Genomic DNA, 25,819 nt, shown 5'->3' with positions numbered 1-25,819 from the left:
CACATCTGTGCACCTCAGGAGGAGATTATTGAGAGAACCTAGTCTCACACTTACTAGTCTTCAGGAGATTGCAAGAGCCATTGAACTGTCTGAGCTCCAGGCTCTGCATATTGAAACCAAGAACACTGCATCTGTCAATACAGTCTCCAAACCTACCTATAATAATAGGAATATCTGGAGTAGGAAAGAGAGTTTTCCAAAGAGGACTTTACATATCACCTGCAATAAATGTGGCAGGGCGGGACACACAAGTCAGGACTGCACTGTGGTACAGAATAAAATGTGCTTTGCTTGTGGAAAGACAGGTCATTTTGCAGCTGTGTGTAGAAGTACAACCAGAGATAACAAAACCAAAGGACAATCTGCACAAGTAAATGTTATAGCTGAGGATAAAGAGAGTGCTCCTGAGTCCTGACTGTGAATTTATATTCTCCCTGTGTTCTCTGCAAGCTGGGACATTAACCATTAAGATTGGAAATACAGATGTGTCAGTGTTGATTGACTCTGGAGCTACATGCAATGTTATGGACTTGGCTTCTTGGCACAGTCTTAATGGCAGAGAAAATCACCTTAAATTGTGTAACACCACTAAACAGATTTATACTTATGGCTCCAGTACACCACTGCAACTTAAAGGCAAATTTTATACCTCTGTTCAAACACATGAGACTGGTCCTCCATTGCAGACCGAATTCTATGTTGTAGATGGCACAGGGTCGCCTCTGCTTGGTCGTCAAACCGCAATGGCACTAGGGGTGTTACAGATTGGCCGTGATGTAGGCAGCGCAAGAGTGAATATGGTGTCTCCTGCTATTTCTGCATTGAAAGAGGAATTTAAAGATTGCTTCTCTGGGTTTGGAAAATTAAAGGATTTTCAGTTGGAGCTTCACATTGATCCACATGTAAAGCCTATTACACAGCCAGTACGCAGACTTCCTTATAGCCTGAGATCACCTGTTGAGCACAAACTGGCAGAGCTGCTAGACCTTGACATTATTGAACCTGTGGAAGGGCCCACTCCGTGGGTATCGCCGTTAGTTGTTGTACCAAAGGGCACAGATATTCGGATTTGTGTGGACATGAGATGTGCTAACCAAGCTGTGCAGAGAGAGAGACATCCAATTCCCACTATTGAAGATGTTCTGCATGCGATGAATGGGGTAAGTGTCTTCAGTAAACTGGATTTGAAATGGGGTTATCATCAGATTGAATTGACCCCAGCATCTAGAGTCATCACTACATTTGCAAGCCATAAAGGTCTTTTTAGATACAAGAGGTTGATGTTTGGCGTATCGTCCGCACCGGAGGCCTATCAACATGTGATTCAGCAAGTGCTACATAATTGTGAAGGCACGCATAACATTTCTGATGATATAATTGTGTGGGGAACAAACACACAGGAGCACGACGAACGTCTCCGTGCAGTGCTAAATCGCTTGAAGGAGAAAGGGTTAACATTAAATGAGAAGAAATGCACATTTCAAATGAATAAAATGACTTTTATGGGCCATGTGCTGTCTGACAGGGGCATTGGTCCGGAGGACTGTAAAATTAAAGCTGTGTCTGATGCCAGAAATCCTGAAAACCCTGCAGAAGTATGCAGTTTTCTTGGGCTAGTGAATTACTGTGCCAAGTTTATTCCAGATATGGCGACTGTCAGTAAACCTATTTGACTCACAAAGCAGTCCCGTGGAAGTGGGGCTTTTTGGAACAAGGTGCATTTGATGAACTTAAGAGACGGCTGACTTGCGCCACAACTTTGGCTTATTTCAATCCTACTGCACACACCCAAGTTATTGTCGATGCTAGCCCTGTGGGGTTAGGCGCCATCTTGGTTCAGAGACAATGCACAGGCGATTACAGGCCTATTCAGTATGCAAGCAGATCCCTCACTGATGTAGAGAGACGTTATTCTCAGACCGAGAAAGAAGCTTTGGCTGTTGTTTGGGGATGTGAAAGGTTTCACACCTATCTCTACGGCCTTGATTTTGAAATCATCACAGACCACAAGCCTCTGGAAGTGATATATTCGCCACGCTCAAAGCCATCCGCCAGAATTGAGAGATGGGTTCTCAGATTGTTACCATATCGCTTTACAGTGCGGTACAGACCTGGACCGACTAATGCGGCAGATGCACTTTCCAGATTGCCTCAGTCTTCTGCACCTGTTCATAACCTGGCAGAAGAGTACATTCGTTTTGTGGCTACTAACGCCATGCCTCAGGCATTGACACCGCGGGAGGTTGAAGAATTGTCATCTGTGGATCCGGAAATTGCTCGGTTGAGAAAATGTGTAAGACAAGGGGTTTGGGTGGATTGTGACCCAAGCTATCACAGAATCAAACAAGAGCTGAGTATTGTAGGACAACTAGTTCTACGTGGCAATCGTATTGTGATGCCTAAAGATTTATGGAAACGTACATTACATTTAGCCCATGAGGGCCATCAAGGCATTGTACGCACCAAACAAAGATTACTTGAGAAAGTCTGGTGGCCAGGAATTGACAAGGATGTGGAACGTTTGGTTTCTTCATGTCGAGCATGTCAGTTGGTGGGCAGCAAACCTAAACCAGAACCAGTAACTCACACTGTTCTACCTGAGGGACCATGGGAAGATTTAGCCATTGATCTGTGCGACATTCCATCTGGACACCATCTTTTAGTTGTTGTGGACTATTATTTAAGGTGGCAAGAGGTGGTAGTTCTCACTAAAGCTACATCATCAACTGTAATTGAGGGGTTGGAGAGCATTTTTGCATCTCATGGGTTGCCTAAACGGATTGTGAGTGATAATGGTGCCCAATTTACTTCTCAGGAATTTCAGGATTATCTGAAATCAAATGCTATTGAACATCATCGTACAACTCGATACTGGCCACAGGCTAACGGGGAAGTGGAACTCCAGAATCGAACCTTGCTGAAAGCTTTGCGGATTGCTCATTTAGAGAGAAGAGACTGGAAAAAGGAACTGTGGCGTTTTCTTTTGGCTTATCGCACAACTCCGCATACTGTCACTGGCGTTAGTCCTGCGGAACTTCTTTGTGGTCGCAAATTCAGGACAAAATTGCCAGACATTGGGGGTCCTCCTACAAGTCAGAAACCTTTTCGGCATATTGATGAGGAAAGGAAGATCCGGGCTGAACAGTATGCAAACCACCGCCGCCATTGTCAACCTAGTGGCCATCAACAGGGTGATAAGGTGTTGCTTCAAAGTGATCGGTTTAACAAACTGGCTCCGTCCTTTGAACCTGAGCCTTATGTTGTAAAGGAGAAAAGAGGTACTCAAGTGGTTTTAGAGGATTTAGATGGACACACAAAAGTGCGTAATTCCTCATTTGTGAAGAAATTTATTGAGTCAGAAGGTCAAGTATCGGAAGATGGCGAACAGGCAAAGAGTAGTGATGATACTGCCAGTGATCCAGACTTCAATCCACAACCATCCACATCGGAATGGCCAAGAGAAAAACGAGCAACAAATCCACCGGCCTACCTTAAGGACTATGTGTATAGTCAGGAGTTTATAGGTTAAATTTTTAGTTGTTCATCCATGCATTTTGTTAATCTTATTAATACGTTGTGCATGTTATGTTTTATTCAAAGAGAGGAGGGAATGTAGTATGGTAAGCAACGGGTTAAGTTGCTGTCTGCAAAATGTTACAATTATGTATATGTCTGGGAGCTGGGTGTGACTGAAGTTAGTTGCATGCTGATGTGCAGTGAATAAAGAAGCAACCTGTACAGCTTGTCTGTGTTAATACACTACACCAGCCATGTGGGAGGAGACCCACACGGCCGCACACTTTTCAAATAGTGACAGCAGGTATGGGAGAAGATCCCCAGCCGGCTGTCACAGGGAATGCAGGTATCAGGGTGCAGCTGCAGGATTGGGAAAATGCAACATGTGCCAACCTAAAAATGTTCCAGAAGATGAATTTATCCTTTAAGTTTAAGTTATGAATGCTCGAAGAGCAGCATTTACTTGACTAAAAGAAACAATCACAGCTCATCTGCTCTTGACAATCCTCAAGCAAGGTACACCGAAAAGCAGCTAAACTGCCTGAAAAATGGGACATAGCAGAAACCAGCAGAGAGTGGGTAAGCTGAAATCTTTACTTTTGTTTTCCCTTACTGAATCTTTGAATTCTGAAAACCTTGACCTTTTTTGTAGTTTGTGTTATGCATTCAGTTGAAACATTCTGATATATAAATCGGGTGAGGTGAATAAAAGGCATTTACTAGGTCACTTTGTTTCCATCATTCAGAAATCCAGGGCTACTGTTCTCAATGGAAATGGACAGCTCCCTGCACCCTGGTTGAACTATGGTCACCTGTGAGATTATATGTGGAAACCATAGGGATAGTAAATATAACATCTGTGAAGTAAGATATTTAGTAGGTGTTATATTATTAAGACTGTACTGTATTATACTTCCCATTTAAAAAAAAGTATAACACAATCTAGTTATGAGAGTAACCTCTAAGGGTGCTTACAGATACACTATTAGGCCTTCAGTTTTACATTTAGAATTCACTTTTTGACACTCTTATCTTGTAGTGTAAAATGTGTGATCCCAAATGGCATCTAATTTAATAACTGCAATCAGTGTATTTTTTTTTTGTGATTTTAAGTTTGGGATGTATAACTTTTACATAGTTACATAGTTAGTAACTTTTTTTTTTGAAAACAGTGAGTTTTATTGAAAATTTGGTACAATACAAAAATAAAATATACACTGAAACTTTTTCCTTGTTCATAGTTTGCAAAGGTACAAGAAAAATTAAACTAAAGAACACATATAAACTGTACAAGCACATAGGGCAGGAAGAATAGTTGAGCAACATGCAGTCAGTTATATGCACAATAGTGGACATGACCATCAAGGGACGGCAACATACAGTGCTACTGGCCCGTATTAGAACATTGCACCCATCTGTCCCAGATCTTGTTGAACTTTTGAGGACACCCCCTGTGTTTGTATAGAATTTTATGAAAAGGGAGGATACTGTTTATTTCTTTAATCCAGAGCCCAAAAGTAGGAGGAGTGGCCCTCATCCACTGCCTGGCTATCAGTTTGCGTGCAACAAACAATGTTTCCTGAAGGATTATTATAGTGGATTTGGGCATCTCTGCGTCCGGGTAAACCCAGAGGAGGCACGCCTTAGGGGAGAGTTGTAGAGGAGAGCCCATTTTGTCATGGAGGAAAGTGACAATCTGTCGCCATAGAACCTGCAGTTGGGGACAGCTCCATAGTAGATGAAAAAACGATGCCTCAGGGTCTCCGCACATAGGGCAAGAGGGGACCAGGTCGGGGTTATATTTCGTCAGCCTAAGGGGGGGGGTGAGATAAGCCTGGTGGAGTATAAAGGTCTGGGTCAAGCGGTCCGACAGCTTCGGCGACACACAACGACATGTCTCCAGGGCATCCTCCCACTCCTCATCCTCCATAGCCCCCACACTCCGCTCCCAGCGAGTCTTAAGTGCATACGCCATAGTGGTGGAAGAGCGTGTGTGGAGCTCGGAGTAGAATATGGAAATGAGGTGGTTGGGTTCTGTACAATTAACAATCTCGAGGGTAGTAATCGGCTCTAACTCAGGTGGTCCGTCAGGGAATTGAGAGCTATAGGCGTGGGAAAGCTGCAAGTACCTGTAGTGCATGGGGCCAGGGAGGGAAAAATGTTTCTTCAGGGTCTCGAAGGATTTCAGGCCAGCGGTCGTGGAGATATGGCTGAGGAGAAAATACCTCTCCCGCACCACATGGAAGGGTCGGGGATGGAGAGAAACTCCCGCAAGGCACCATTACGCCACAGGGGGGTGAGGGCATGGAACGGAGGGCACTGGAGCTTGGCCGCTACCACCTCCCAGATCCGGCTATAATGGTACAAGATAGATCTAGGGCACAGGGGCTCCTCATAGCCCCTGACACCCCTAAGGACTACGAGTAGGGGATCCCCGAGAGGTTGAGCCCACCCAGGATACAGCAAAATCAGAAAACGCTCCCTATCTGTCTTATCTATATGGAAGAACTGAGACAACTTCGCCGCTATATAATACAGATTAAAGTCTGGTAGGGCCACCCCCCCCCCAGGTTTGTGGGATTCTTAAGCTTGCGCCAGGAAATGTTATTCCGGTTAGAACCCCAAACGAAAGCCTTAAGGAGTGATTCCATCTGCTTAAATAACTTGAGTGGTAGATAAATAGGAGAGTGCCACACAACGTAGAGTACTTTGGGAAGGAGGACCATTTTAATTAAGTTGACTCTACCCATCACTCCCAATGGCAATTTGGACCACACTTGAATTTTAGTCTTAAGCAGAGGGAATAAGGGCTGAACATTATCCGGAATATAATCCGCCGAGCTAGCCGTCACCTGAATCCCCAAGTACTTAATACGGGAAATTCACTGCAAGACTGGATTCGCGGGGTTGATCGCCGTCGGGCTCTCGTCGAGTGGAAGCATTTGCGATTTATCCCAGTTTATCTGAAAACCAGAAAACCGTCCGTAGCGTTCAATCAGGGAGAGGGCCGTAAGCAGGGACTCATCAGAATCCTCCAAATAAAGCAAGGTGTCATCGGCGTACATACTGATTTTCTCCATTAATGCCCCCCTGCGAAGACCATGGATCTCAGGATGCGCTCTGATAGCCATTGCCAGGGGTTCCGCGGCTAGGGCATAAAGTAAGGGGGAGAGGGGGCACCCCTGGCATAGTTAGTAACTTTTACATTTTTTTATGTATCACCTTCCTAGATAGGTGCTAGTTTAGGTAAATTTAGTTCTTGGCTCACTGTAATTGTTGTACCTGCATGTGATTATTTTTGTCTGTTCTGTGTTTTATTGGCTGCAGGGTTGATTGCTTCCTCTTGTCTGTCTGGAAATGTTCTGGAAGATAGAGGGCTGGGAGAGTCAAATAAGCAGGTATACATTTATTCAACCCTAGCCAATCCCTAGGGAGAGATGCCCAGATTGGAGCTGGAATTGTGTATAAATACACTGAGACTTGGAACAGAAGGGTCTTGTCCCTGAGGAGGAGATCACAGCCTTGGGGGGGGGGGGGGGCTTTAAGCCTGCCTATCACGTAATTGGTGATGACTGGAATGTTGTGGAGGCCTCTCTTGCACCTCCTGCCCAACATTCGTGAAGGTGGAAACAGAGAGATGTGAGGGCACAGGGTGGCACGAGTGCTGGAGTAGCTGGCTGGTGAAGTCCACTATTAGGTGGATTAAGCTGGGGGTCGCAGTCTTAAGAAAAGGATACTAAAGCAGCTTGGCAACAGAGCAGGAGATGGTAGCAAAACTGGTATGCAGGCAGTGACGAGTGGCAGCTGGGCAGCAAGAGACCGAGTCAGCAGGCAGAGAAAGTCCAGGAAGCAGGCCAAGGTAGGTAACAGTCGGGCAGCACAGTATAGAATTAGCAGGCAAAGAAGATTCCTTTTTTTTTTTTTTTCCAATATAAAGCTTTATTGAAAATAATTAAGCATACATAGGCTTCAAAACAATGGTACAAACTGAAGCAAAATGAGAACAAGGTATATGCATAGAATAATATTGAGTGGTTACATCAAATGTTCAGAAAAATCATATAGAAAAGCACTGTAATGTAACCGAATAATCACGTCTGTCTAAAGATTAAAGCATAATCCGGGTGTTGGGGGCCAAGCCCCCAATTACGGCTAGGAGGCCGTGTGGGTAAAGGACATTAAGAGAGAAAGGTAAAGAAAGGAATGGAAAAAAAAGGGGGGAGGTAGGGAGGACGGAGGGGGTGGTGAATGAGACCAATGAGAACTTTCAATATATTTCCCCTTTTGATATCTTTTATCAACTTAGAGATAATGAAAAGTAGAATGGTATGTGAATCGGTTTAGTGAGATGTAAGATTTTTATACGTATTAGATAAGGTGAATTCTATCCAGGGGCGCCAAGTTTTGTGAAAGACAGTATCGTTTTCTTTTTTAATTGCTAAGATCTCCTCCATTTCATAAAAAATTTTTACTCTGTCTAACCATTCTTTTGTAGAAGGGTTCGACTTTGAATTCCAATGTAGGGGTATGACCGCTTTGGCTGCGTTAAGCAAGTGTCTAGCGAGAGCTTGTTTGTATCTCTTATATGAAAGATTATGTAAATGTAGAAGACAGCAAGCAGCATCCATAGTCAGAGTAGTGTTGGTGATGAATCTTATAAGGTGAATCACCTTATTCCAGAATTTCTGTAATAAAGAGCAGGACCACCATAAATGCAAAAATGTTCCTCTTTCTTTTAGACACCTCCAGCATCTGTCGGAGACCTGCGGCGACCAGGTTTTAAGTTGTACTGGGGTAATATACCACTGCGTCAAAATTTTAAATGAGGTTTCCTGAACTTTTCTGCTCAGTGAGCATTTGTGTGTGAAGACGCAAGCCTTCTCCCACATCTTGTCAGAAATACTCCAATTTAGGTCTTTTTCCCAGATTGATTAGAAGATTCCAATAAACAGGCCAAGGTCAGAGAGATCAGAGAAAAAAGGTTAAATGCAGGAGCAAAGAAAAAGTCCATGAGAAAGCCGGGTCATACACAGGTAAGCAGGTTCAATGGATCAGGTCATAGGAATACAGGTACAAGCTAAAGACCATTCAGCAATTGCTCATGGTGACAGACCAGCCCAATGGGCGCCAAGTATGAATGCTAATTCGTATGCGCACGTGCATGTGTACAGGTGCGAATGCAATGTGAATGTGAGAGCAATGAACTGGAATAGTACGTCTATTGCCTATTTGCCTAGAAGTATTAGCAAGTAAGCAATACACATGCTCACGAATATGAGCATAAGCCCGCACTGGTTTTCTGGTGCTGGGAATGAAGTTTACCTTACACTGCCATGTAACTGCTGTTTATTGAGCAACCAGTTAGGCTAGCGGGGGGGGGGGGGCTATTCTATTAAAGTTGCTTTTGCTGACTGAGGGACTTTTTGTCTGGCTATCTAGTCTGGTATCACTGGAAAAGTGTCTGGAAATAATTGTGTAGCAGGATTTCCAAGCATTGGGCCTGATGTGGGTCTGCCATGGTTACTGGTGACACCTTCAGCCCATTTAAGCTGAATACCCAAGTGTGAGATTTGAGTCAAGGACCAATCCGGCATCTTTGGTTTGTTTTGTTTATTTGATATTGGGGATGGGAGAAGGGAATGAGTGGGATACTCCTCTGGCTCAACTAGGTACAAATGTGACACTTTGGAGAAAAATGCCTTTCAGCGCTGTCTTGACCCCGGCTGGATGCTGACCAACGCTTGCTGACGCTTGAAAAACACTGACTTGCTGTACTGTACTTGAACTTGACTTCTGACACTCTGGTTAGGTCAAAAGTCCTGAACACTGCTCCCTCTGGTCTTTCCTGACTGAGGTAGCTTCTGTATACTGCTACTGCTGCTGCTGCAACTCTCAACACTGTACAATTCACACTGCACGCTGTACACTTTTAACACTTCAGGGCCCAACTGCTGGCGCCCCCTCTGTACTTCAGGGTCCTCTCACTAGGCACCCCCTCTACACTTCAGGGTCCTCTCACTAGGCACCCCTCTTCTCTTCAGGGTCAACACTGGCACCCCCTTTACACTTGCTCCTACACCGGCTAGCTAGCTCCTGGATCCCTATGACCTTCACCGGAGTGGACCCCTCTCACCAGGCAGACCCCCAGGGGGCAGATTGCAGTACTCACGAACTGGGAATGCTTTCCTGAAACTTGACCCCTCTCTGCTTCACTGGTCTTTGGCACACAGGATCCTCTCTGCAGCTCAGCTCAGCCCTCTGTCCCCTCAGGCATGCCGCCTGGGACACCAGATTCCTCTGACAGGAGGAGAGACAGCCGTACTCTCCCTCTCAGGACTCCCGCCAAAGACCGCTGTGTCAGGTGCTCCTCTCAGACTTATACCCACTCCCCTAATGCTGTGCGGCAGGATCTGCCTTCCTGGGGTAGATACAGGCCTGGGTGAGCCATTGGCTGGGTTTCCTCCACTGCCCAATGAGAACCCTCTCATTGAGTACAGTGGGGAGACTCCCCAGTCTCAACAGCCACACCTGAGAGCCATGACAGCCCAGCTGAAAATCATGGCCCTGCTGTTAAGCAGACAAGGCCCACTATACTTTACCTAGCACCTACTTTGTAGGGTGCTACAATTGGAAGGAGGCAACCAATTATTCAAGGACATTAGTGAGTACAAGCTGGTGTGATAGATCCTTGCAACTGTGTGCTGCTGCCATCTCTTTTGTGTTAGAGTCAGTTTGTTCAAAAGGGGTATCTGGTGTCCCCGGAAAGCTCAGTCCATTTATCGCTTGTGCAGGAAGATTGGTGCTAAAAGTTGTTGGAGTATCTCATAGTTACCCTGAACCTACCAAAGTTCTACAATAAAGCATTAGAAAACCATACCTGTAGACTGTTCATTGACCCAAAGGAGTGGCTGTGACTGTGTGTCTCGCTGTCGGGTAATTACAGGAAATGACCCTAGGAACCTTAAAACTGCTGGTTCCTGCGGGAGTGAGCACTACATTTATTTGCAAAAGAAATTCAAGATTTTTGTTTGTAGCAATCTTTGCTGTAACTGAAGCACTACATGATGAATTAAAAAAGATTTAATGTGTTTTTCCTCACTGTTTCCCCAGGGACAGAAATCAAACAAAATTATGGTTACTTGTAATAAATGCACTACAAAAAAACCTTAGTGAACCAAGCTTAAAAATATAGCAGTGTCTCAGCAGAATATACTGTGTGTGCTCCAATTACTTTCTTGTTGATTGCTTGGAAATTGTACTTATAGAGCACTCATCGATTAAGTAAATGTTCAGGAAACATACATAAAGCCGATTGTTGGTCCCAGTTCTTTACTGGGATGAAGACAAATTAAAGTAGCTTAATTTTTCAACTTGTCTTGAACTTTTATTTTTATAGGGCACCATAGAAACCGATTACATTGAAGAATCAAATATGTTTTGGTTAGTAAAACAACCAAAACTGAAGATTGTGAAAAAGTACAAAGTGTTAACGTGCTCTAATGTTTTTAAAAGGCAACCAAGGGCAAGCACTAGCAACATGCAGTGCCACCATTAGAAATCATGGGGTCCTGTAAAGCCTACCTGACAGGGCCAGGGTCTGGGGCGGCATGCACAATGTGTGTTTGAGAAATTTGGGAATGGCAACATTGTGCTAACAGTGGTATGGGTTAGAAACGTATACAGAGCACAGGGGTAAAATATATGTGACATAAAGAATGCAGGTATCAGGTGCATATAACATACAAAATGCAAGTGTCATGAACATGTAACATACAGAGTGCAATAGTCAGGAGTATGTAATGTACATAGTGTAGATGTCAGGAGTATGCCCCCTTAATTCATTCGGGGCCCAGTAGAGGAGGGCTGGTTCTAACCCTATATTGGCAGCTCTGACAATATGATAAAACAAAAAACACAGCACAAGGAGCAGAAAGGACATAGTGTAGTGTTTAGCTTTTTTTTGGAGAAATGTAAAATGCTAAAATGCACTCACAGGTGCAGGAGGGATGCTGTGGTATTAAATGTATTAAATAAGTTGTAAACCCTAATATTTCATATTCCTTACACACTATACTACCAAACGTATTGGAACACTTGCCTTTACCCATGAACTTTAATGGCATCCCAGTCTTAGCCCGTAGGGTTAAATATTGAGTTGGCCCACCCTTTGCAGCTATAACAGCTTCAACTCTTCTGAGAAGGCTGTCCAGAAGGTTTAGGAGTGTATCTATGGGAATGTTTGACCATTCTTCCAGAAGCGGATTTGTGAGGTCAGACGAGAAGGCCTGGTTCGCAGTCTGCGCTCTAATTCATCCCAAAGGTTTTCTATCGGGTTGAGGTTCGGACTCCATGCAGGCCAGTCAAGTTCCGCCACCCCAAACTTATTCATTCATTTCTTTATGGACCTTGCTTCATGCACTGGTCCATATCATTTGGATTATGGTGTGGGGTTGTTTTTCAGGGGTTGGCCTTGGCCCCTTAGTTCCAGTGAAGGGAACTCCTAAGGCGTCAGCATACCAAGACATTTGGGACAACTTAATGCTCCCAACTTTGCGGGAACAGTTTGGGGTTGGCCCTTCCTTTTCCAACATGACAGCACACCAGTGCACAAAGAAGGGTTCATAAAAACATGGATGAGTGAGTTTGGGGTGGAGGAACTTGACTGGCCTGCACAGAGTCCTGACCTCAACCTGATAGAACACCTTTTGGATGAATTAGAGAGCAGACTGCGAACCGGGCCCACTTTCCAACATTAGTGCCTGACCTCACAAATGCGCTTCTGGAAGAATGGTCAAACATTCCCATAGACACACTCCTAAACCTTGTGGACAACCTTCCCAGAAGAGCTGAAGCTGTTACAGCTGTAAAGGGTGGGCCAACTCAATATTGGACCCTATAAACTAAGACTGGGATGCCATTAAAGTTCATGTGCATGTAAAGACAGGCGTCCCAATACTTTTGGTAATATAGTGTATGTGCCTGTTGTACCATGTACTTGTATGAAAAAAGTTTCCTATTCTCTTTGTATTGATACCTTTGTGTGAAATACCTGGTGTCCCTGCTAGTCCTTCTGCTTTCCTATTAAAAACTGACCACACTTGGCAGGAGAGCACAGAGTGGTAAACGTTGTAGCTGTGCTGAGAACTCAGCCTGCTCAACCCTGTCTGTTCGCCCCCCCTCCCGCACCTTCCTGCACACCCATTTACTGAGAAGACCAGTGTGCTGCTGTTTCTCCTCCACTAGCTCTCTGAGCTCTTTATGCAGCTGAGAACAGAGGTAATGTGATCACTTATTAAAAAGAGGAAAAAAAGGTATTTATATTGTTTTTTTTTAATATCTATACACAAAGGTTTATACTTTAGGCCCTAATAGCCATGACCAGCAACTGGGTTCTCCTTTGTTTCTGCATATTGTCAGGATGCAGGCTCTGAAGATGTTATTGATGTAGCCAGGAGCTGGCTAGTATTGCCTGCATTATCAGGAGACAATTTGCAGCACTTACTGTAGTAAGACTGTTCCTATCTAGTGCTCAGCTTGCAATCTATGTCATCACATCCTGCCAGCAGAGTGAATAATACCAGAGAGTAAAACAAAGCATCTTAGGATCTATTGTCCAAGGAACCAGGGTTCGCACTTAAATCAGACTGTAATGGACTACAAGTACCAGCCGGCTGAAGAGAGAGAATAGAATGCTGGAAGAGGTAATAAAAAGCCTGGGCTAGGCCAGGATCCCTTTCTTGGGAACCCAGCCTGGATCTGCAAGCAAATGACTCAGTGTTAGTCTGTGCTGTGGCCAAGTCATGGCTTGTGCTACTAAGAGAGAATCATTACACGTGTGTACAGGAGCATCCACTGCCAGCTACTTCTGGTCATCCAGTGGCAGCCTGGAAGCCACTCTAGTCACGAAATTAGGGATGAGCTTCGAGTTCGAGTCGAAGCTAAGTTTGACTCAAACATCAGTCGTTCGATTGTTCGTCAAATGACGAACAAATGTGCTTATTTGCGGGAAATTTGAGCGCCCATAATGCACCGCGCATGCAGCACGTTATGTGATTGGCCAAAGCATGCACCCTAACCTCATGCTTTGGCCAATCAAATGATCTCTGCCATGATTGCCATGATTGGACAAAAAGCAGGCTGCCTTTAGGCAATCATGGCTCAGGGGCTAAGTACATGCCCCACACTATATAAAGGCTGCTCGCACAGCCGCAGCGTGTAGTGTGATTGTGCGGGCAAGGAGACAGGCAGAGGAACGTGTTTGAGGCAGTGAGAGAATCGCTTGATGCTCATTTTTTACTTTCTACCTCTTACGCAAACATTATTTTGCAACCTCATTGGTGGTATTATGCGTCTGCTGTGACCGCACTGATTGACCTGTGTTCCCTCTAGTGGTTGGTCTGGCCTGCTCCGGGAGTTGCGATGTGTGATTTGGGGAGATCTCTCTGCTGCCCTGCTGTCCCCTCCTTTTCACCACGTGGACAGGTGGGGCCACCTTCACATCGATGCCATGCACTGTGCCCGATGCTTGACGATCACTCGAGTGACGCCATTGCGTCGCCCACGATTGCTCCACCTTTTGTAGGCTTGGGGAAACCGGAGTTTTGGCTCCATTTCTTCCCCTGAGAAGACACCCGCCCACAGGTGTCTTTCCATGTCTCTCATTAGCCGCCCCACATGGCATCAGGCGTGGCGCTCACCACACCTCCTTGGGGGTACATAGGGGAGGTTTTTGCACCAGGAATTGCAGACTCGCTCACTGGTTTCATTCCATGGTGTTATGATGTTTTTAGATCAGAGAGACATTTAGGTCATTATTGACACTAGTATATGCAATCATGTCATGCTTTTGTAACAATATGTGGACATGTGACGAGACCAATCTCGCCACTGGGCATTGGAGAAGCCTGGTTGCTCGCCTCCTGCAAGGTGACTATGGACCCTCTCTCATCAGCCCATGCTAAACGTAAACCCCATGGCAATTTGACTGTGTTTGTGGCATCTGAGCGCTGTTTGGATATGTTGAGCGCTCCGATCCAGGCTATCTGGGGATGGGTTGAATGTGGGGGTTCTGTTCAGTAGACTGGGAGTTATGCATTTTTGTGTCTTTTTGTGTTTCTTTAACCAATGTGGCTAATGGAGTCTTGCCTCTATCCTGGAAGCTAAAACTTATTCCTGTAAACTGTAAGGAACAGGAAGTCAACTCCTAATATGGTCATTCCAGGAAGTTCTGAGGAGACGAACTGTCTAAGGTGGCTCCCCATTCACCTTTTGTCAGGTGTGCTAATGACCTCACCTGTTGTCTGCTAAGGGAGGTATTGACACTCAGAGTAATGTGTATTGAGGGCTCGTTAGGGAACCATTGTTCTGTGTCTGACTATAGTTTACATTGATTGCCCCCTGGGGCTTCTGTCTCCTTGCATTGGTCAAAGCTATCTGACCAATCCCTGTTGACTCATTTTCAAGTCCTCATTTGCATAGCAGCCCTCCTGGTCAAGCTATCTGACCAATCACTACTGACTCATTTTCGAGCCCTCATTTGCATGTCTGGAAAGGACCTTATGGGGGACTGCAGGTACTGTGAAATTGACCAATGGGAAAGCGGTTGTTGGGGGAAGGATGTTCCAAATTCTGTATAAAAGTGCGCTGTGTTCTTCCAATAAATGTTGTTCCGGTTTTACCCTCAACTCGGAGCTTTGTCTCGTTCTTGGGGGGATTCACTGTATGCTGTTGGAGACTGATTGCTAGGAGTGTAAGCTGATGTATGCTTTTCCTGTTCGTCTGCTAGCAGCTATTCGTGAGGTTCCAGGTTGGAGTGCTATTTTGTATCCAGTTCGGGAGTTTGGTGTCCTGCAAGTAGCTGTGCCTGTAGCTCTGGAAGGGGAAGATCTCCTAAACGGTTTTAACCCTTTTTACACTGAGGTTCGTAACAGTACATATCATGTTATTTACCAGTAATCAATTGTTATCATTGTTACCATTATATTATCATGCTATAATTACTTATACATTTATAAATTAATATGATGTCATGTGTGTACTCATAAACCAAATAATGTGATGTTATACATTATATATTTTTATTGTGTCATGATTTCACATGTATAAATTAAAAAAGTGATATTATATATTTTCTATTGTGTCATGACTTTACATGTATACATACTAATTATTTACATAAAACTATTAATTTATCTAATTTCTCAGACTGCACCCGCTGCTTCATTTAAAGTCCCAATTCCCTTGTTTTTAATTTTGAATTGTTCTATGGATGGGGGTATATGACCCTACCCTGTCATGCCCTCATTTAAAGTCCCAATCTTTTTCCCCCCTTCTTTTTTAGATACATAGATCTCTATCTATATATAGGGCTATCGATTACATCATATCAGGAGATTGAGTACTTTATCGGTCACTTGCGTATACCGTATATTCATCACATCTCTATCTATATATAGTGCTATTGATTACATCATATCAGGTCATTGCGTATTTTATCGGTCACTTGCGTATACTGTATATCCATCACATCTCTATCTATAAAAGCAAGCGCTGGTACTAGTGTTCCATTAATCAAACAATATTGTGATACTGAAACAGGGAGCATGCTAAATAAAGTGCTGAAACTGTTCCTCAGTGAAACTGTTCCTCAGAGATGCACTTATAATGAAACTAATATCATTAAAAAATTGAAACACAATATACAGTGCTCTAACAGTCCCTTTTAGGGGATAAATAATGCAAAATATATATAAAGCCCTAAGACAAATGTGAGTATACAATATATACTGCTAAAATATAAATAAGTGCAAAAATGGTGATTCCAAGTGAAAAGTCTGTGCGATATCTCCAACACTGTGTATTCAAATGAGAATAAACCACCTTGTGAGCTGTGACAAATAATATGCTCACCAGAAGTTGGCAGGTCCCAAGGACCTCAAACGCTCACTAAACAATCCAGGCCCCTGTGAATATACGCTCTCCTCCTCTCTCCTCCAGAAAGCGTCCCCTGGACCACTCACTCAGTATAAAAATATAAATGGGAAACAAGAAGCCAAAATAGTGTAATCCTATTAGTTAATAAAAGTGGAACAAATAAAGGTGGGTGCTTACATAAAAAGTGCCCTCCCGGCACAGGAAAGGATTGCCAAAGTTGAAAATGTTGTAGCCCAAACAACAAGATATTCCTCACTTCTATTAGCCTGGTAGCGTGGCAGTGGTCGGCGTGCCTTCCACCGCTAAAGGGGAAGTGATGTCAGTGGTTTCAGGATATCCGGGCGATGTTTAGACCACCATGAAGGTGGACAAGGGGAGGCAGATGCTCACAGGGCAAGAAAAGAGGGCAAGCAGCCTCTGTGTCCACTGTGAAAAGTGGTGGTCACAGTCGACATGGTGCATCCTTTGCAGGCACGGCATGCCCATTCTTTTATTTCTGGTGCTGCCCGTGTTATTCAGCCACAACATGTGGAAGAGTTGGTGGAGTGGATAAATAAGTCGTCCCCATCCTCCTTATCCTCTGACACCCATGCTCACAGTAGTTCGCCTTCCACTGCAGCTGCCAAAGTGGTCCGTTCCACCGGCTCCTTCTCCACAGCTACTACTTCTGTCGCCCCACCATCATGCACGGAGGAGTCACCTGAACTATTCGATCATAGTGTCAGTGACATGCTGCTGGAGGATGCGCAGCAATTTGAAAGCTGTGATGTTGGTTCGAAGATTGATGAAGGGAATAACGTGAGCCTAGAGAGAGGGGGTGACAATAATGGACAAGAAACCAGCAGTCATGTTGCCACAGCTGAAGCATACTGCCAAGTTTGCTCCAGTGACAAGTAGGGGGGTAATGATGAGGTCACTGACTGTACTTGGGTGCCTGACAGAATAGAGGAGGAGGAGGAGGAGGAGGAGGGGGAGGAGGGGGAGGGGGAGGAGGAGGGGGAGGCACAACTCCAGGCAGGATGTGCTCCAAGGGCCACCATAGGAGTAGCCAACCTATTGCGTCACAGCACAGAGCTCCACAGGTGTAGGGTGCTGAAAACTTCCCGCGGACTCCCAAAAGTTCATTAGTGTGGGCTTTGTCAGCACATGTGCAATAGACCGCAGCGTTGCTGTTTGCAACATCTGTCTGAAGAGGATCAAGCGTGGCCAGAACACCAGCCACTTGGGCACCACATGCTTGACAAGGCATATGATGACCACGATGACGATGCAGTCCGTTGGCAACAGCACCTGAAAGAGCCACAAGATTAAAACTAACATACATCACCTTGCTCCTCATCTGTGAACTCTAACCCTTCTATACCTCATGCCTTCTCAAATACCAGCATTGAGAGGGATGATGGTATAGCAATGAGTGCCACAGAGACTTGCACCCAATCTGCTAGCAGTGCACCACCACTTGATTTGAGCAGCAGACAAATTTTACTACCCCAGTTGCTGAACCGTAGAAAGAAATACTGCCCCAACCATTCACATGCTCAGCGTCTTAATGCTAGCCTGGCCAAATTGCTAGCATTACAATGGCTGCCTTTTCATCTGGAAGACTCTGCTCCCTTTTGCGAATTTGTGGAATGTGCTGCACCACAGTGGCAGGTCCCAAAAAGGCATTTCTTTTCGCGTAAGGCCATTCCGGCTCTCTACCGTCATGGAAGATTTTATTTTTTACACAAGTTTTTGAAAGTTGTTACTTTAATGAGATATTTCTCACAGATGTTATGAGTATATGTGGAATTACACCCCAAAACACATTTTGCTGCTATTTATTCTGAGTATTGGGATACCCCATGTGAGAGACTTTTTGGCAGCCTAGCCATAGTCAGGCCCCTAAAATTCAATGACCATCTTCAGGTCTTCAAAGGGCGTATTTCCTCGTGTTGCTTCCTCACTACCTATCACAATGTCCGAGGCCCTGAAATGCCAGGGTAGTAACCCCCCCCATTTGGAAAGTAGACACTCCAATGAATTTTATAAGAGTCATGGTAAGTATTTTACAGATCTGATTTCTTGTCACAAGGTTTTGAAAAATAAAAAAAGGAAATAAAAAAAAAAATTTCTTTTCATTTTCCATTAGAATCTACTGCCCTATATCCACCCACTTCTATTGTTGGGAATACTGTACATGTAATATTCTGTTTCCTTCAGCCCATGGGATGAACAAAAAAAATAACAGATTCCTCCTTTAACATCGATCGATGTGGATGAAGAAATCTCCAAAAGAAACCAGAAAAAAAATTATATGGATATGCCCAATCCGCCATTCTTCAATTTTTTTAACACTCTTCCAGCCACCATCTGAGCATCCTCCCCCAGGGATTGACAGGAGCCAAGAAAATATTCAGGCTGTCCATTTGACTCTCCACCCACTACATTCTGGTGGCCTCCAGAAGACAAAGGAAAGCAATCAATCCTGCAGCCTGCATAATCCAGAGCAGCCCAAAGTAATCACAAGCTGCGCCACTGATTACAGAAGAGCCATAAGTACTACATTTTCTTAACCTAATAGCAACCTAACTGGGAAGGTACTGCACCTTTCTCAGCTTTATTTGTTAAAGATAGGTTTAGGGCCAGTAATGTGGCTTCAGCTTATTATGGAGGACTGTGTGTGGCTTATTTTTTGAGCTTTTGCCAAGCACTTGACTTCCCACACAGAGATCACAAGACGTGTGTTGTTTGCAGGATCACCAGATGAAAATAAAGGAAAAATGCCCGAAAAAAGGAAGATAAAGCAGCCACCATATCTAATAAATGTAATGAGCTGATATATACTGTAATCATTTTTGTATTTGGGTTTAGGTACACTTTAATGAGATAATATTCAATCCAGTACTGCCGACATTATGATTTCAATTTACTTTACTTCATTCAATTATTAGAACATCCTATAGTCTTCTTCTCTCCTGTTTCCTGCTCATATTTGTTGTTACGCTCAATCAAGAAAGTTTTCAATCAAAATAACTGTTATTTATGTTTTTCCGGATGGTTCACTGCACCTTACTACCTGTTCAATTACAGCAGCTTTCAGAAAAACAATTTTCCTAGTAATCCTTTTTAAATACTCTTTAATCACACTGCTAGAATTTTTAACAGTTTCATTGAGTTCACATCATTTTATGTTTTTTCACGGCTGTCAGGCATGTGTCGAGGTGTAAAATGCTTCTTTGTTTTATGTCTGCTGGGAAATGTACAGAAACACTTTGCACGGTGGATTAAATACACTGAAATGTGAAATTTTCTCATATATATTAGCATTTTACTACTTAAGGCTCAATATCAGCTTCATAGGAAGTGATAATTCTATTAATAATTATACATTGATTACACTAAACTGTTTGATTTTTAACAAAAGCGCAAATATATTTACTAGGATGTACTGTATATTTGTTTTACCTTCATGCACAGATAATATAACACTAAATAATGTTGGTAATACATGGTGTGCTTTTCATAGTGATACTGGTGAGTTAGCGCCAGTTCACACTACCGCGGCGCTACTTCCCGGGGCGACCTCCGAGATCGCGGTGCGAGCAGCGCGCCGCGACCTCGGAGCGGCCGCCACGGACTTCATAACATATGGCGGTCGCCTCCTTGTCGCCCAAAGAAGCTCCGGACCCTTTTTCTAGGTCGGAGCGACTTGTGACGCTCCTATTAGAACGGGTCCGCAGCTTCCCTATGGGAGGTGACCTGCGGCGATCTGTGAGGCGACCAGGTCGCCTCACAGGTCGCCCTAGTGTGAACCGAGGCTTAGCCTAATATTTAGACACTTTCAAAAAACACAGCCCTCTTCAACACATTTACTGCCAACACCCTAGAAACTACAGCGGTGGCTTCAGGGGGTTTTACACACACTCCTGTCGACTGCAGCCACTGGGAGTGTGTCTAAAGCTGTCAAGCTGACTATCAGCGGTCAGATGGAAGTGATCCGGCAGATCTCTTCCACAGGCCTCCCCCCTCCACCCTGTTGCAGCTGGCCCTCCCCCACGTGTGCCTCTGCCATGTTTCCTGGGCTCCACACTCCCATCCGTGGACCCAGGATGAGCATGGCAAGTGCCGCCGGGTAGAGGGAAGGGAGATCAGTGAAAGTGGTTTGCTGATCTCCCATTCCTGGTAATGACCTGGAACCTGGATGGAGATGTGCAAAATGTAACTTCTGAGTCCTGGTGTCACTGTCCCCAGCCATATTGGCTGGGGAAAATTTTGATGCAATGCAAACTGGACTCCATTAGATTCATTGAAGAACAAAGAGAACCTATCACCAAAAAAATGCATCATATAGTGGATGTAGAAGCTTGGTAAAAGAAAAAAAAAATGTAAAAAGTGTAAAAAATTAAACTTACTCCTGAGCACCTAAAATCCCCCCTTGCACACCAGAGTGAGTGCAATCATTCTAGGCCAGTGATGGCGAACCTTGGCACCCCAGATGTTTTGGAACTTCATTTCCCATGATGCTCATGCACTCTGCAGTGTAGTTGAGCATCATGGGAAATGTAGTTCCAAAACATCTGGGGTGCCAAGGTTCTCCATCACTGTTCTAGGCCCATTTATGGTTAACTCTAAATTGATGACCTGGTTAAAACATCACCTAAAATATAGGGTACTGAAATTTGTTGCCATTTCACGGACACACACAATTTTAAGGTTTGACATGCTAGGTATCAAAACTGTTGGGCTAATATCATGTGACAAAAAATTAGGACTAGCGCTATTTTATTTTCTAGGATTTTTGATTTCAGAAAATATATAAAGTCTTGCAAAAAAAGTTTTTTTTTTTTTTTTTTGCAATAATTGATTTTATTGCAGAAAACCCACAAAAACAGCTCTGGCAGCAAATGGGTTATAGGGTCAATCCATTCCACAGTGGGACATTTTGTTTGTGGCTGGAGTAAATTTGTTGGGGACACTGCAGCTATCCCTCTCCCCTCTGCTACAATAGGTCAGTGCAGCTGTAGGGAACAGGGGAAGATAAGAAGAGATTACTAATTGGCTGCTTAGGCAGCCTGGCTTCTAGCCCTTCTCACCAGGGACAAAGGACAACTGAGCCTAGGGAGACAGAGTGGGTTGATAGGCTGGAAACATCAGTGTGTGTAATGGGAAGGAGATTCTTGTAGGACCACGGAGGACAGTGTTGTCAGTAAGCCCTCTAGCTACCAGGAAGCCTGAGAGGATTGTTCTGTATTGAAACATAGGCTCTATAGCCAATTTGTGCACACATACTACTGCCAGTTTAGACAGAAGTAAATTAACCTACTGGTATATTTTTGAAGTGAGGGAGAAAACAGGAAAAAAAAAACACATGTACACAGGGAGAACATGCAAACTCTGTGCAGATGCTACCTCATTTCTGACATTAAAATTAAATAATCCCCTGTATTAGAAAATTTCAGGCAGGTCTCAAAGGAAGGGAAGGAAGAGGTTCTAGATGCAGGGTTACGGGAGTAAAGCAGGCTCTTTAGGATAAAACAGGTGTTAGGGCCTCACCATCTAAAAGCAGGACACACCTACCTTTCCTATCTCAGAGTGAACTTGCTATACAGGTACAGTACAAGCAGGAGATAATTCAGTGGCTGACAAAGCCCTTACATAATTATTTGATCACATTTGCTGCAGGAGGATGATCTAGGCCATGGTTGTCCAACCTTTTGGCTTCTCTGGGCCACATTGAGTGTAGAGAAATTTTCTCGGGCCGCATATAAAATATATACTATAGTTAAGGTATATAAGTAATAAAATGTTGCAGCGCCCTTCCCACACTGCTGCGCCCCCCCTCCCCCCCCCCTCCCCAGCACTAATTTAACACAGCTAGTGGATGATTCCCTCCGATGCAGCCTCTGCCTACAGTTAGTTGGAAGCAGCCGTGGCCATGCCCCCGACTCGACTTCCTTCCTCCCCAGCAAAAAAATAAATAAATTGTCAGGGGGCAGTGGGCCGCATTGCCTGCGGTTCTGGGCCGCATGCGCCCCCCGGGCCGCAGGTTGGACATGCCTGATCTAGGCAATGTACAAGAATTCCTCCATTCAAATATTGAGGATGAGGAAGAAAGCACCATAACTATAGAGGAAGGGGGCATCAGACAGAGAGTAGCAAGTGGCAGTGAGGTTCCAGCAGTAGGAGCTTACTACAGAGTGGTTTACTGCAATGAGGAGGGGGTAATTATGAGGTGGCATACCATCCATGGGTGTTTATTACAGAGGAAGAAGTCCTAAAGCAGAACAGCAGCAAGAAAAGGCTTTGTCAAGAGCAGGGGCAGCTTGCAGAGGACTGCATGTTAAACAGCTGTCCTGATCCATCTGGCAGCACTGCCCCACAGGTAGAGGCCCCTGCTAACCCTGGAGCCAGTTCACAGAGGTCTGCAGTGGGCAAATTGTAATGTATCTGCAGCAAAACACACACTCCTGCCCCTCCTTGTTCCTCACTTTCTGTATACCCCCACCCCCAAAGAAAAAAACCCCTAAAAATTATCTTGTTTCCAACACAACATTCATAGCCTGAAATATGGGGCACTGTAGACACAGAAGCAGAAAGAAGAGGAGGACTTGCTGCTGTTTCAGGGCCATTATAATTTATTGGGATTGAACTACATAGCCCAAGAGCAATTGCCAGGGGGCAGCAGTGGATAAAATCAAAAGCCTGGAAACACTGGGAGGAGAGAGAGTGAGACTGTGTTTGAGTTAGGACATGTGAGGGAGAGTTTTCTGGATCTGAGGAGGCCCAGAATAGACCAGGTTGAGCCAGAACATTGCAAGGGTCACTGGAGAGCAATGTATACTGAGGAGGTAGTCTGGATGAGGGTTGTTGGTGTTCAGATTAGATCAGATCATCATCCTCATTACAGCCACCTCTACAGGGGCCCCCAGCAGGACGCTCATCGCTTTGCTCTGCTTCGCATAAGGACAGAGTGAGATGGATCCTAACCCATCCAACACTACCCTTTTTTAAGTGTGTTTGCTGTTTCAAGTTGCTTTAAATTTAAGGATACGGAGCAGTACAGGCCTCTACATTTAAGCACAGGTGCTATAGCTCAGCTATTGCTACAGTCTATCAGTCTCATGCAATCAGCACAATGTGCAAGAGCCCATGTATTACTGTAATTCACCATTCTTAAATGTTTCTAAAAATACTGCTTGCAGAATATCCGAGTAGACCCTATTATTCCTTGCTAGACAGAACTTGGTATTCTCTCATACTCAAGTTCAAGATCTACATTTGCTGTTCAAGTTAAACTTTTTCACTGAAAGGGACAAACAGTAAGTTTGAACTTCTCTCTTCTTTTTATTCCCACCATTCAATATTCTTAAAGTGATCTTCCACACTATCTTCATCTATTAAAGGGGATCTCTGCTGACCATTTTACCATCCATAGGAAAATTCAGTTTACTACCACTTCCAGACCGCAAAACGACGTACATCTTATTGCTGGTCTGAGGTGCGGTTGCGCGCCACCAGTGACCCGCTCACGCTGTGATTGGACACAACTGGGGAGACAATCAACGGGTCTGCCAGGACCTGCCGATCTTTCCAGAGAGAGGCAGAACAGCGATCTGCCTATGTAAACAAGGCAGATCGCTGTTCTGTCAGGGGAGAAGATAGAGATATTGGGTTCCTGCTAAACAGGAACATGGATTTCTGTCTTCCCCAATCAGACCATCCCCCACACAGTTAGCAAACACCCCCTAGGGACACATTTAACCCTTTAATCCCCCTGATGTTAACCCCTTCCCTTCCAGTGTTATTAGAACAGTAACAGTGCATGTTTTTAGCACTGATCACTGTAACAATGTCACTGGTCCCCAAAAAAAGTGTCAAAAATGTCAGTTAGGTGTCTGATTTGTCTGCTGCAATGTCACTGTTCCGCTAAAAATCATTGATCGCCGCCATTACTAGTAAAAATAAATAAATAAATAAAAATGCCATAAAATATCCCATGGTTTGTAGATACGATAACTTTTGTGCAAACCAATCAATATAAGCTTATTGGAATTTTTTTTTTTTTTACCAAAAATATGTAGCAGAATACATATTGGCCTAAACTGATGAAGAAATTCGATTTTTAAAATTTTTTTTATTGGATGTATTTTATAGCAGAAAGTAAAAAATGCCACCAAAAGAAAGCTCTATTTGTGTGAAAAAAAGGGACATCAATTTTATTTGGGTACAGCAACCCATGACCGCACAATTGTCAGTTAATAAAATGCAATGTGGTATCGCAATAAATGGCCAGGTCATTAGGGGGGTAAAACCTTCCAGGGCTGAAGTGGCTAAAGAGGCCACATCTCTATTGTGTACCAATGCAAAGGCCCTAACTAGCCGGCAGAATCCATTAGGGTCAGTTGTGGGAGGTTTTCTGTCAATTCTCCTGAGGTTCAAACTCTGTCTCTCTTCACTGAGAGCCCACAAGTGAGTTAGCTTTGTATTGGTTACTTCCTTTTGCTATTGTTTATACCTTCAGTCCCACAGGTCAAGTGGGCCTGTCTGTAAGTAGTACTGTGTTATACAGTAAAACCTTGGATTGCGAGTAACTTGGTCTGCAAATTTTTTACAAGACGAGCACATTTTTTTAAAATAAAATTTAAATTGATAAACAAATGAGGTCTTGCAATACGAGTAGGGTCACAACCCATTTTAATCAATGAGAGCTGTCTTAATTAGCACTATTGAAGTTACTCTGACTTTAGAAAAGTTTTCTGCACTACTTCAAGATGATTCTATCTGACTTATGCCCATAGGCTGTAAGGGCTCATACACACTGCAGCTAAAAAATGGCATAAACATAATGCTAAAAAGGCATTTGTGCTTTTCTTTCAGCTAGAAGAAGGTTGTACTTTTTTGGCCTCTTTTGCACATTTTTATTGAGCTTCTTTGAGCTTTTTTGAACATAAGCTTTTTCTTCACAAACCCTCCCCTCAGTTCATTTTTCCTATTATTTTTGTGTGTTTTCGATCTTCTTTGAGCTTTTCCATGCTCTTTCCTGCTTTTTCATGTGTTTCCACACTTTTTTGGGCACTTAGGCGTCTTTTCCATTTAAAAGCTCCTCTCAAAAACATGAGTTTAGTGGGGGGGTTCTGCCTGTAAGAGCATATGGTGTAAACTTCTGAAAAAGCCATATTGTGCATGAACACAATGGCTAACATGAAGGGGAGTTTGAAGTCAGAAAAAATAAGAGCTCAAAAAAGCTCAAAAGCCTGTAGGAGCCGCTTCTTTGATCTTCTTTGAGCTGCAGTGTGTATACGCCCTAAGGAGTATTTTTGAGAAAAAAAATGCCTATGCTCAAAAAGTTTAGAGGAGCTCAAAGAAGCGCCATATAAACATGCACAAG

This window comes from Pelophylax lessonae (assembly GCF_965119305.1).
Source record: "Pelophylax lessonae genome assembly, chromosome: 5".
In the NCBI taxonomy this organism is placed as follows: domain Eukaryota; kingdom Metazoa; phylum Chordata; class Amphibia; order Anura; family Ranidae; genus Pelophylax; species Pelophylax lessonae.
This window is presented reverse-complemented; position numbering follows the sequence as displayed.